The 13,267-nt window shown below is 41.0% G+C and overlaps 1 protein-coding gene and 1 long non-coding RNA gene across 2 annotated transcripts in view; one reads left to right on the forward strand and one right to left on the reverse strand.

The window, feature by feature from the left end:
• Positions 1-13,267, reverse strand: part of LOC139127247 (uncharacterized) — a 236,651-nt gene that overhangs the window by 22,403 nt on the left and 200,981 nt on the right. The window lies entirely within an intron of this gene.
• Positions 248-5,780, forward strand: LOC139127329 (uncharacterized). Its single transcript, XR_011550976.1, has 2 exons — positions 248-2,531; positions 3,438-5,780. It is a non-coding gene; the product is annotated as an uncharacterized lncRNA (long non-coding RNA).

Here is a 13,267-nt window from a genome sequence, read left to right on the forward strand (position 1 = left end):
TTACAAGTGGGGACTATGTCATTGTAAATGACTTGTTGAGTTAATGGTTGTATCACAGTATTCGATATATCTAATTCTGTATTTTTCCATTTTATATTCTGAATAATTACATTAAACATATTTCACTGTCTCCAGTACATTTCATTTAAGTATTTTCACTTCATGCACTTATCCCTTTCACACATGTTCAAATATCTGACCAGAGAACAAAAACACTAAATAGTCCAGGATGGGAGCTACAGTGTCATTGACGCTATTGTTTCTCAGGCCATGACAGGATCAATTTTTTTCTTCTTTCTCACCTGGTGACAATTTTTTTTTCTCAAAATCCTCCATACCCCCCCAGAAATCAAATGGTTCTCCCCTTACGGTCCAAATACTATCAACGCTACGGTATTGTTCGATGAAGGTTCGGACATTTCCTTCATTACACGGGATCTAGTAACGAAGCTAGATATGAAGCCACAAACCTCGGACGTATACGGATTAAAGAGATTCGGTGACAAAACTGCTAACGCCAGATCGTTTGAAATGGTAACATTCGCACTTCAGACACGCGACGGTCCGAAGTCAATGAGCGCGCTAATCGTTCCGGAGAAATCAATCAGCGTGAAAAACAAAATTTCACGTTCCGTATTGAATTTACCTCACATAAAGGGTTTAAAATTAGCGCACCCACCCTCTGATGCCGAATCATTCGAGATATCGCTATTAATCGGAACTGATTATTACTGGGACTTTATCGAAGATGACATTGTACGGGGACCAGGCCCGACCGCCGTCCTATCTAAATTCGGTGGATACTTATTGTCGGGACGCACTGGTATACGAAACGCGCCAAACGCCGACGCGACCACTCTACACATCGCTACGACTACAGTTGAAGAGGAAATGAAACTTCAAAACTACTGGGACTTGGAAACAATCGGAATAAGAGACCAAGTAAACGCAAAGGACACTGAGGTAAGCGAATTCGAATTATATCGTGATACGCATTTACGAGTTGAAGACGGAAAATACGTTGCTAAGTTACCATGGAAGGTCGACCACCCGCCATTGCCGACCAATTATCATATTACTGAGAAACGCACACGCGCTATGGTGCGTCAGTTAACGTCAGATTTGTTGAAAGTATACAACAACATCTTAATTGACCAACAGTCTCGCGACTTTATCGAGGAAGTCGACGACGATGATAAAACTAACGGACATTATCTTCCCATCGCTCAGTAAAGAAAGACTCGACGACGACACCCATTCGTGTTGTATATGACTGCAGCTGCAGACAATCAGATTCACCTAGTCTAAATGACTGTTTACAGACTGGACCGCCACTTCTTAACGATCTCTCATCAATTCTACTCAGATTTCGAGTGCATGACATCGCGCTCAGCAGTGACATCGAGAAAGCATTTCTCAATGTACGTCTTGACAAAATGACCGGAAATTCACAAAATTTCTCTGGTTATCTGACCCAAGCGACCCTGAGAGCCCGTTCAAAGTTTATCGTTTTAAAACCGTTCTCTTTGGCGCGGTCTGTTCACCCTTCATATTGAACGCAGTTGTCAAAACACACTTGGAGTCAAACAATAACACTCCAATCGCCGCTGATCTTAAAGATAATATCTATGTTGATAATGTCATCTCTGGTGTTAACAATACTACGGAAGCTACGAAATACTACACTGACGCAAACTCTCTCATGAAATCCGCTGGATTTAACCTTCGCTCGTGGTCATCGAACAATGATGAAATACGCAAATTGGCAGCTAAGGACAAACGCTGGAAACGAACACCAACGTGGGTGTTCTCGGAATGCGCTGGTTAACGGACTCTGATCAACTCGCTTACGCTAAGAAAAAGGATGTGAAGAAATCGGACTATCTCGCGACAAAGCGCGAAGTCACACAAGTAACCGCAAGTTTATTTGACCCCCTCGGATATCTTTCACCCGTTCAAGTGAAAGCAAAGACATTTATTCAAGATATATGGAAGAGAAATTTAGATTGGGACGAACCACTAGAAACCGACCTCGCAAATCGGTGGAAACACATAGTATCGGACTTCAACGCGAGCACCGAAATCAAGATCGACCGTCGTTATTTCGCCGAGAATACGAGCGCCGATCATGAACTACACGTATTCGCAGATGCCAGCTGTAAAGCTTACGGTGCAGCCGCATACCTTCGCCGCGGTGACCAAACGTCTTTGGTCATGGCAAAAACACGCGTCGCTCCAATCAAGGAATTATCACTGCCCTGCCTCGAACTTATGGCAGCATTAGTCGGTTCTAGACTACTACGCTTCGTTCAGGACGCTTTGCAAGACAAAGTCAATATCACAGATCGTACGCTGTGGTCGGACAATCAATGCGTTATACATTGGATAACACGAAGAGACAAGAAACTTCCGGTATTCGTTGCAAATCGAGTCAAAGAAATTAGAATGTGCCATGCACGATCAAATATTGTCCAACTAAGGACAATCCAGCCGATTTATTGACACGTGGAATCTCAACCCGTGAGTTAGCAGTCCGGGTCAGCTCCAAAATTGGAGACTTATTATGATAATGTATTCCGGCATTCAGCCAATCATCGACCAGATTACATCATTAATAAAGTACAGGTCACGCTGGGTCACAAATTACCCACCAAGTGTGATCGGCAGTTTTGGGCCGCTTATTAAGCCCTTGTCTTGTGAATTTCGACGAATTTCGACAGTCAACATAATCCACGTGTTCTGCAGAAGGTCATGTCCAACAAGGAGTCCGATTAGTGAACAAATATTCGAAATATTGACGATTCATTTCTACCCCCAGTTTATCGATTTCGCTCAAGTACCGAGAATCATTTTGTGGATGTTCGTCATCTCTATTAGAAATACTGTTATAAAGGTTATTTGTGTAGGTACGCGTATAACATTTTGCAAGAAAGAAGAGCAATGTCAGAGCTTTAAAACGATACCTGTTTTGTAGTTTTCAAACGCAGACTAAAAATGGTACGCGATTTTGAAAATGTGTTGACAGAGTGGCCACACAACTGTTCCCCATACGGTAGAATTTGTATCGCTGCCATCTCCGATACAAATGGGGTATTCTGAACGATCTGTGTAGGTACACGATTTATATTTCGCAGGACTTCAAGCCAGAGTCTAGGAATCACAGCGATATATGGGGTTTGGTTGTCTTAGCCAGAATAAAACTGGTACGCGATTTTGAAATTGTGTTTTGACAGAGTGGCCACAGAACTGTTCGACATTATGACAGAATACGGCGCGGGAGTTCGACACAGTATGGCGTACGTAACGAAGGACGCATGTGGAGGTTGCCAGGAAATACAATTTTTACTGATGGCGCGCTGGCCGCTGATTGGCTAATGAGAGGGGGAAATATTATGGTATAGCGTCTCCAATTTGGAGCTGACCCGGACTGGTTAGAGAAATCCAATCTCTGGTGGCAAGGCCCACCCTGGCTAAAACAAGGTGATTGGCCTATCTGTCCCGTGTTTGACAGCTCAACATATCATGTATCTACTGAGGAGGATGTCGGCACCCTCACTGAGGATTACAATAAGCCTAGTGATGACAGAAGCAAACCTTCTGTAAACGAAATTCAATTAATCATAGACGTCAACAGATATAGCGGTCTCACAAAGTTACTTCGCGTAACCGCATTAGTCCTGCGTTTTATCTCAAACCTAAAACAAAGGGCAACTCGCAAAACCGGACTGATAACCGCTGACGAACTCAATCGCGCTGAGATAGAGTGGATTAAAGATGTACAAAGACAAGTATTCGCCGACATCGCAAAGAAAATACGCGATAACAAGAAGAAGACGTGCTAAGCAGTAATTACCGATAAAAACGGCATTCTACGTTGTGGGGGGAGGCTACACAATGCTCCCCTGGACTTTGTGACAAAATTCCCAATTCTACTACCCCCAGCTCATCGGTTCACCGATCTCGTAATTTTGAACGCACACGCACGCGCACTTCACTCTGGATTACAGACAACGGTAACCTACATTCGACGACGCTTCTGGATAGCCAAGATTCGCCAGACCGTGAAAAAATTGCTAAGAAAATGCGTCACCTGTCGGAAAACGAGCGGCAAACCATATCAAATACCGATACAAGCTCCACTGCAATCGTATCGCGTAAACGACGCCCCTCCTTCGCAATTACTGGAGTTGATTTCTTTGGAGCACTATTCGTTAAATCGCCTAACGGTAAGGAAACAAAAGCCTACATATGTTTTACCTGTGCCATGACTCGCGCCGTTCACATCGAACTGGTACCTGATCTATCTACGGGATCATTTCTACTCGCCTTCCGACGATTCGCAGCAAGACGCTCGCTACCCTCGAAGATGATTTCGGACAACGCCTCTACTTATTTATCCGCCGCGGATGAAATACGGAAATTATTCTACGCGCCAGATGTGAAACGCTATTTAGCTAATCGACGCGTACAATGGTCCTTCATACCTAAACGCGCCCCTTGGTTCGGAGGTTTCTGGGAGCGCATGATCGGACTGACTAAAAACGCGATAAAGAAAGTACTCGGTCGCGCCTTCGTTACATTCGACGAATTGAACACTATTGTTACAGAGATTGAAACCATGTTGAACGACCGACTCTCACCTACTTGTACACGGATTCTGAAGACACGACGCCCCTATCACCGTCTCACCTTCTGCAGGGACGGCCACTTACAGGCGTGCCACACCCACTATACGACGACGACGAACTTTCGGACCCAACTTATGGAAATAGCATCAGCTTGAACAAACGGTACGTACGCATTGCTCAATTACAAGAAACAATTCTGGCGTCGATGGATTTCAGAATATCTACCTGCTTTACGTGAACATCACAAATTGAACGGAACTACCAACAACAAAATCAAGGTCGGAGATGTTGTTCTAGTTCACAGTGACACTGAACGACGAATGCATTGGCCATTAGCCATCGTGGAGAAATTAAACTACGGAAAAGATGGAATGATACGATCTGCGGAAATCAAGACTACGACCGGACTCACTAATCGTCCTATTGTGAAACTTTATCCCCTCGAAGTGAAGGCAGACACTTCTACATTGTTACCAAGCAACAATGATACGGACACAATTCTGCCTGACCCTAGTAAAGGTCAACGACGTTCTACACGTACAGCAGCAGCCATTGCACGTTGTGGGATACAAGACCTGAACACTAAGTGAACTCTATATATCGGACAATATATATTGGACACTATTTAATGGACCCTATATACTCATATATACTCACCATATGATATCTAGTCATTTTACTCAGTATTTCGATTACTTTCAATTTTGCATTTTTCTCGAGTTTTAGTTTACGATGATTTTTCGAATTTTAGACTTGATACATTTTCTGTCGGGCGGGAGAATGTCGAGAAACGTTATACAAAGATAGCTACTTCTTAATTCCTTGACAATGAAGACAGATTGTAATCTCTTCAGTTCCTTCCAATATCCTGTGTTTACACATAGTTTTAATTCTTTCTGACGTGTGACTCATCTCTAACCAATCAAAATCAAAGACACTTCTTACTTTCCCGCCAAAACCGGCTATATGACAGCCTGAATTAGCCACTTTACTTTAGTATATGTTTATGTACAGCATAGTGTATCTGTATGCGTATACTCAGAGCACATCGCTCACCACTGGATCTGGTCGTCACTTATCCACCCACTGATACATTATGTTATTGTAGCAGTAGTTCATCGTAGCTATAGTAATAAAGTTTGAAGAAATACAGTCGACGCCTCTGTCTCCATCACTTGAACTCAAAGATCCTGCTTCGTAAACAATCCCACACAAATTGAAGGTTTGTTTTGAAAAGTGTACTAATCATAATGGAATCTGTAGTTTATACACAAAGCATGATCAAATCATAATCTTTTTCTCTTTCTCTATGCAAACTCAGTATAAGATAGCAACTTGCACCAATATTAAACAAAAAATTGATGCAGTATCATATTTTCTGCACAAAAAAGTCAAGATATTTTTCATTAGGCTAAAAAAATTGTGCTGTTCCCGACAACATGGCTTTCAAAATTAGGGTAGGTAGGTTGGTAGTAATTTTCTTTCAAAATATTTTATTTTTAATACCCATTTATCAGAGGTTCAAACCTTGCAGCTGTTAACAGTTCCATCATCAGATTGGACTACTGGTTGACGAGTATGTCTGTTTGAATGCAACCGGCTGAATCATATTTCTTTGACAGCAAATTTTACTATTACAGTACGTCCAGTTTCAGACCTGCTTGTCTTCCTTGGTGCAAAATATAACTTAACATGAATCAAAGTTTTTTTTGGCTCTCGTAATGCCTCATCTTTCGCTGTGGCTCAGAACAAAAGTGAATTTACTTCACGTTGAAGTTAATCGTAGCATGGATCTTACCCTGTGCACGATGCTGTGTATTACCGGCGTTATACTGCGACCCGCCACAGCCCTGCTGGCTCTCATAGGAAAATCCGGCGACCGCAGTCCCGGTTCGTACCGCGCACGAAAAAAACTACCTTTTCTAACTATTTTCGGCCGAAATCAACTCGATTCCGCTCTTTGCCTACCTGAATAACTCAATCACTCACAGCCTGCACAAATATTTGCTCTCGTGACTTCCCAACCTCAATGGTCCAGTAGATAAATATATGTTTGGTACATGGTGTTTTACATTCAGAAAAACCTTGGTGGTTTTAATCAAGAATTTGTTCGAAAGTTCGTTTCCGAATTACAGCAGACCCCCCCCCCCCAAAAAAAACCGATCTTGCCTTGCCATGATCACATTTTCAAATATACGTAACAGTACAGTACATGTGGCACAAGACCACTAATTAATTTCCCATAGGCCACCAAAGAAGCGTTGAGCTCGATTTTCCTAATTTAAAACATTCAGCGGCGCGAATCCTCTTAACAGGTGTTAGGTCAATGTCAGCTTGACTAATGATGAATTTTTCGTGTGGGCAAGTCCACGGAAATTTTGAGATAGGGATGAAAATAGCGCCCTCAGTGGTGTTTTTGACAAATTTCAGGCTTATTGTTATGATTTCTATTAGCCCTAGAACTCCTCATATTACCACCGAATGCTTCAGCCATTATTCACAACAGTCTGCATTTTGATTCAGGCAGAAAAATATCTTTACAAAAATTCTTGACATTAAAGTTCAAACTAACAAGCATCCATGCCGGTATCAAAACTTCAATGTCTGCACTATTTTTCTTCCGAACTATCTTCGTGGGGAGTGAATTAGTGATCTTGTGCCAATGTATTGCCTATCGCTGGCTGCCATAATGTTTGTAACGTAGGTGCAACGATGAATGACGTAATAGGTTTCCAGCTAGTTCTCGCGTGATATTCTCTTTACTTCTCGCGTGAGTGATTTTACGGTTTTTTTTTTTCTTTCGTTTTTCACTTCTGCATCTACGTAGCTCTAAAAGTCTAGGGTCGGCGGGTAAAAGTAGGGTAATTCGGGTTATTTTAACAGCACAATTTTGGGCCTTATTATTGATGCAACATTTTTCCTTCCTGTTAATGTTATAGGTTTTTAAATAAACAAAATGCAGTTTAGTCACTAATAGCTGTGCTTATATGCTTCCAACGATACAAGAACAGGTCCTTTCAGATACGGCACACATCGGATTTGGTTACAACTTAGTAAATATAGCTCTCCAGGAGATGTCGTTAGATGGCTGGCAACGGTCTGAAGTTATTAAGTTACCGCTGTTTTCCATTTGATATAAGTGATTGACATCAATCTATGTATAACAGTTCTTGACATCTGGTTATTCATTTTATCATATACCTAGATTCATGTGCCTGTGTAAAGCTATGGGCAAAAGCGCCCTAACATCCGTGCAATTTTGTACGTATCACGCCCCGTCCCAATGCCCGTATTTGTATGGACGCTTCAAATTCCAAACCAACATTTGTATTTAGAACGGTTCAATATAAACAACAGTGCGCCAGATTCAAAACTTGTAGTCAGGCATAGGCAATGGGATCGCGTGCATTTCTGCACTACCATCATTCTGTTTACTATGCGCAGTGCTATCCGCAAACATCTCATTCTAGACTTGCTCTTATTCTGTGGGCATTAAGTATCAAAACATAATAAATTGAAGGACTAAACATCAGTAGACCATCGCGTCAATGGTAAGCTGTTGCGTAGCTCGTGGGATTAAACTATTGTAACTCATTTGCGGAGAAAAGCCAGGTGACTTGGGGCCAGTCTATATCCATTTGTACACAAAGCCAGCGCGAGATAAGAAACACGTTTACTCGCTCAAGATCGTAATGGCGACATCGCGGTGGTGGCATCGAATGCTATTTCTAAATTCTAGTGAAATCTAGTGTATACCAAGTGCGTGCCTGTTCAGTGTAAATCACAGTAATTAACATCACGCTTTTGTCTTTCTTACACCTCGATTTCAACCTGTAGCTCAGTTGGTCATGTAAAGTAAAGTAAGCCTTTATTGAAATCGTATCCCAGTTTGGATCTTGATCATAAAGTACAATAAAGGTTTTACAAAAACAACAATGAAAGATATATATATATATATATATATATATATATATATATATATATATATATATATATATATATATATATATGAGGTCAAAATATTACAGGTTCATAAATAGTTTACTTTGTTTTTTTCATTTTGTTTTGTCTGAGTTTAAAACATGTAGGCCTTTGTATGTATTTTCCCAATTCACATAGTGATGCTTTATCTGTCCTCATCATGTCTAATGTCTGTGTAGTTTTTGCAATGAAAAAGAAAATGTATCTCATCTTCTACTATGTTGCACGCGTGCTCAAGAAATCTGCAGGTAGGCCAAAACAAATGACGTCATTATGTATGTCAATCTTTAAGGGGATACGGCCATCGCTTTTCTGAAAAATTGACACAAATGGCGATGAATTCTTGATACCGCACGCACTTTTATCTCCAAGAGAATGCAAAATATTATGTTAAGTACATATTTATCATTCAATAAGGTATATGATAAAACTTTAACGGCCCTGACACTGGTTTTGTGGACCTTGAACGTACGGCGTACGGGCCCTCGCACGATTGGTGTCTTCCACCTTGTGACCTCAGTCCGCGAAACTCCTATCAAAGCCGTAAAGATTAAGAGAAGTCTGAAATACATTCATAGCATATTCGAAGTACTGTATTCAAACTTTAAATTAGAAATTCATATACTACATACAATTGACATGTCAATAATTTCGTAAATAAAGAGTGACAGAATGTCGACAGTGTAACTTTCTGGAAATATATATATATATATATATATATATATATATATATATATATATATATATATATATATATATATATATATGTGTGTGTGTGTGTGTGTGTGTGTGTCTGTGTGTGTGTCTGTGTGTGTCTGTGTGTGTCTGTGTCTGTGTCTGTCTGTCTGTCTGTCTGTCTGTCTGTCTGTCTGTCTGGTTTACCTTAATGTATTAGGGTCAGCCTATTTTCGAAAGTTGGAATGGAGTCAGCAACTTTTTCATGTCCGCAAAAATTATCCACCGCCCCAAGGCTGCAAAAACTGACCAGCCCATAAATACATGTAGTTGGGTTCCTTTTTTGGAGCAGATAACTTTCGTTTCGACCAGCTAATGTTCGTACGATCACATTTCGTTGAACATACGGATACAATTTTGAAACTCCGTGCTAAATAATGAACAACTCAAGTCGTATTAATATTCCCGATTGTTTGTTTTAGAAAGAGAAAATCATGGAAAGAACATATCAAACGAAACCCCTCTAAGAAACCCCTCTAATAACCTCTGTGTGCTGAACAGTATTCTATTTGACCTCATGCACTGACACCTTTAACCCATATCGTGAATTAAAGCGCAGTGGTCGTCGCGCTGCGCGCGCGCGATTTTTTTGTTGATAAACATAAATGTTTGTAAAACATAAGTCTTCTCAACTTCAATCGGAGTGAGATTGGAGCGGTCCCTCACTTTGTTACCGCCGTTGTAAGACTCAACATCATGCAATAATAAAATATTAAGTTCGGAAAACTAACTTCAGTGATGTATTTCTATCAATAAACCCATGTAAGGCTACGAACATTGAGATACTGCACATTATGTCGCTGAGTTTACTGCATGCAGTCACAGTGAACAAATGGGTTTGATCGCGCGCGGTCACGCTGGTTGTACCATATTTTTTACATCCATGGTTGTACACAATGCTATGTACAGCACGGTAAAAATACATCACCAAAATGATCAACATTGTTTATATATATATGTAGACCAGCAACAAGCACAATGCCCAACGGCAAGCCAGAGCAGGACACGGGAGATGCTGTTGCAACGATAAGGGAGAAGGTCACCGCGTTGACGTACACGGATATATGAGAGAATCCGGTCCCACAACCAGCTGCACAACGTACCGGCCCCGCGACGACTTGGCCCACGACATACTGTTGATCACCATTTCGTGGCAAGAAATAGTCAAATGACAGGACACAATAGACAAAACGAGCGGGTTTTCGCGGCATTTGGCAGGAAAATTGCACGGCTACACATAGGGACGTATTGAGAGATCCTGTGCACGGTCATGGCAGAGATCCAACGGCTAGCTAGTGTAGGCCTACCGGTGCTACGAAAACGCTCTCGCAGAAATTTGTATGGCAAAAAGCTGTCATGATATCGTTATACCATATGCAAATTTGTTGTCAACTTACTTTATATTTCAGGCGGGATAACCATTAAGTGAGATATGTTGCTGATAAAAATGACTCGTGAACTGACTTTACAATTTAAAAACTGAAAACTGTGAAAGTATGTGCATTTTTTGGATATTTATGTTGTTGACGAATTTCATCATGTCAAGGCACTTCAGCAATTTTGGCTCTGACGCTTTGCTGCACAAAGCTCTTGCACAACATATTGAATTGGGAACTATTTCATTCAGGAGGCTTCTGCGAAGCATCTTGTAATGATATGAATAAAAATGTCGCTTTCTGCAATACTTTCTTGTCAATCAATGTTCGTGAATACACGAGAGCGTGTTTGCTATAATAACCTTATGGAAGTCTAAAAATCAGAGTTAAAGAATCATGAGAAGTTTTAAAGCTTCAAATCCGTCACTAGCTTGAACATAATACCACGGGGTCACACACGCGTACTGCAGTGTTCTCCCTATACAGGGGCGTGGCGCCCTCTTGTAAATATTGAGCGCCCCCTTGCCAGAAATGAAAAAAAAAATGAAAAAAAAATGTACGGGAAAAAGTTGACAGTGATTTACAAGTAAAATGCAAGCGCGATTGTCGATCCTGCATGCTACAAACGTAATTCTCATCGATCTTGAAAAACTCGCGAGTTTGTGATGTCATCCGAGATCATAAGCCCATGTGCAACTCATCGAGGTGTCATAATCTTCCAGATTGGCGCACAGAATAGTAATATTTCACGCTCAAAATACATTAGCGTTCTGGGACGCGAGTGATCAAGCTGACGTTTCTTTGTTTGGACTCTAACAATGCTGGCGCCACGAAATACCAGCACAGTATCGAAAACATGATCTCATTTGAACACATTTGAAAGAATTATCCAGTAACTTATTTTTCTCATGGAGGTATTCTGCGTACTACCCCCATGTTCTATTGTGTTTCAACCAATCGTAATATTGAGCCGTTGTTATCATTTTAATTTATTCATGGCGTGGGTTTGAAACAAAAGAATTGTAGCAAGCCACGCACGGGCAAGTGATAATGTCTACTTCTGTAATCTTTTCTAATGTCGGTAAATCAAAGTATTATCCTATTATATTCTTTATGGCGTCGACATCCGACATAGCCAAGATACTGTATAAATAGACCACACTAACGCAGAGGGAAAAGGAGAACTGGAGGACCGATAACCACGGTCACTCTCTTGTGGAGTGACCGAGACAGGACATTCACTCAGAAACTAGAACTTTGACCGAAACAAGAACTTTGGACCACGATCACTCTCTAGTGGAGTGACCGAAACTAGTAACTAGGATCAACTAAGACTCATGCATCAGCGGCTGGGCCTGTAGGCCCAGTTATGGTTCCGTATTCAATAAATAAGTTCCAGTTATACATCAGCACTCGTCGTCAGATCCAGCTTCTTTCCTTTATGTTACGACATGGTGGAGATACCAAACCCGGTGCGAAGACTGACTTTGGGTCGTCAGTCACCTCTCGTCGCCAAGCGAGAAGCTCTACGATTAATTCCCCGAAGCACGAAAGTCACCACTGCCAAGCCGACCACTTTGCCGACGAGCGAGTTCCCCGTGTGAGTAAATCCTCAACGATCCGCTCTCAAGAAACTATCAACTTGAAGAGTCACATCGAGCAATTCCCCGATGACGGACATCTTGAAGACGAGGAATCCACTCTTCCTGTGACGAGGAAACGGGCCACCCATAATCAACGATGAACAATCTCCATGCAGTGGTTCTATGATGCGATCAGTAAGTTTGAAATTTAGAATGATAGGTTTGTTTAAATGATTGTATTTTCGATTAATGTGAAGACTAGAATATGCTCTCTGATTTCTTTTAATTTTTAAAGGCTCGTTAATCGCATACCCACGACAAAACAATACATAGAAAATCTTCGAGAATATACACACGCGGGATGGAATACTGAAATATTATAACGCAAATACAAGCGGGTTGGGAAATAAGGAAATTTTTTAGTACGATTCTTGGCTTTCAATTTTCGATTATATTGCCATTTCGAAACCTGCGTTTGTATACAATCACTGTGAGAAATTTTCAAACGACGAGATCGCTGAATAGAATTACTGAGTGAAAGGAAATTAACCAACCTCGGTAACTCTACAAACCAAACAGTTTTGACAGAACAACGACCAATTGAAACGAACTGAACTCAAGATACGTCAAGAAGTTAAGATTAACTTACGGACAAAAACGTAAAGACATTTTCTTGGTGCGCTAAGAAACAATTAACCATGAGAAGAAAGTGACTGACTAAAGAATCAGAACTCAACAAGAAAGAACAAACATTACAAACACATTTTTACTTGCATTTGTTTATAACTGTAATTTTTCTGAAGTGTTTTTATCAGCTGTTGAGTGACACATTGGCATTTGCTGTGATTTTATCGTGTGAGATCTCGTAGTGTGCGGAGTAACGGCCGGCTCCATCATACTGCCTGATGTCACACCCTCAGAAGCAAAATTCTATGTTTCACGATTCAGTATGATATCGCAATAG

Source organism: Ptychodera flava, unplaced genomic scaffold (assembly GCF_041260155.1).
Source record: "Ptychodera flava strain L36383 unplaced genomic scaffold, AS_Pfla_20210202 Scaffold_30__1_contigs__length_3116999_pilon, whole genome shotgun sequence".
Taxonomy (NCBI): domain Eukaryota; kingdom Metazoa; phylum Hemichordata; class Enteropneusta; family Ptychoderidae; genus Ptychodera; species Ptychodera flava.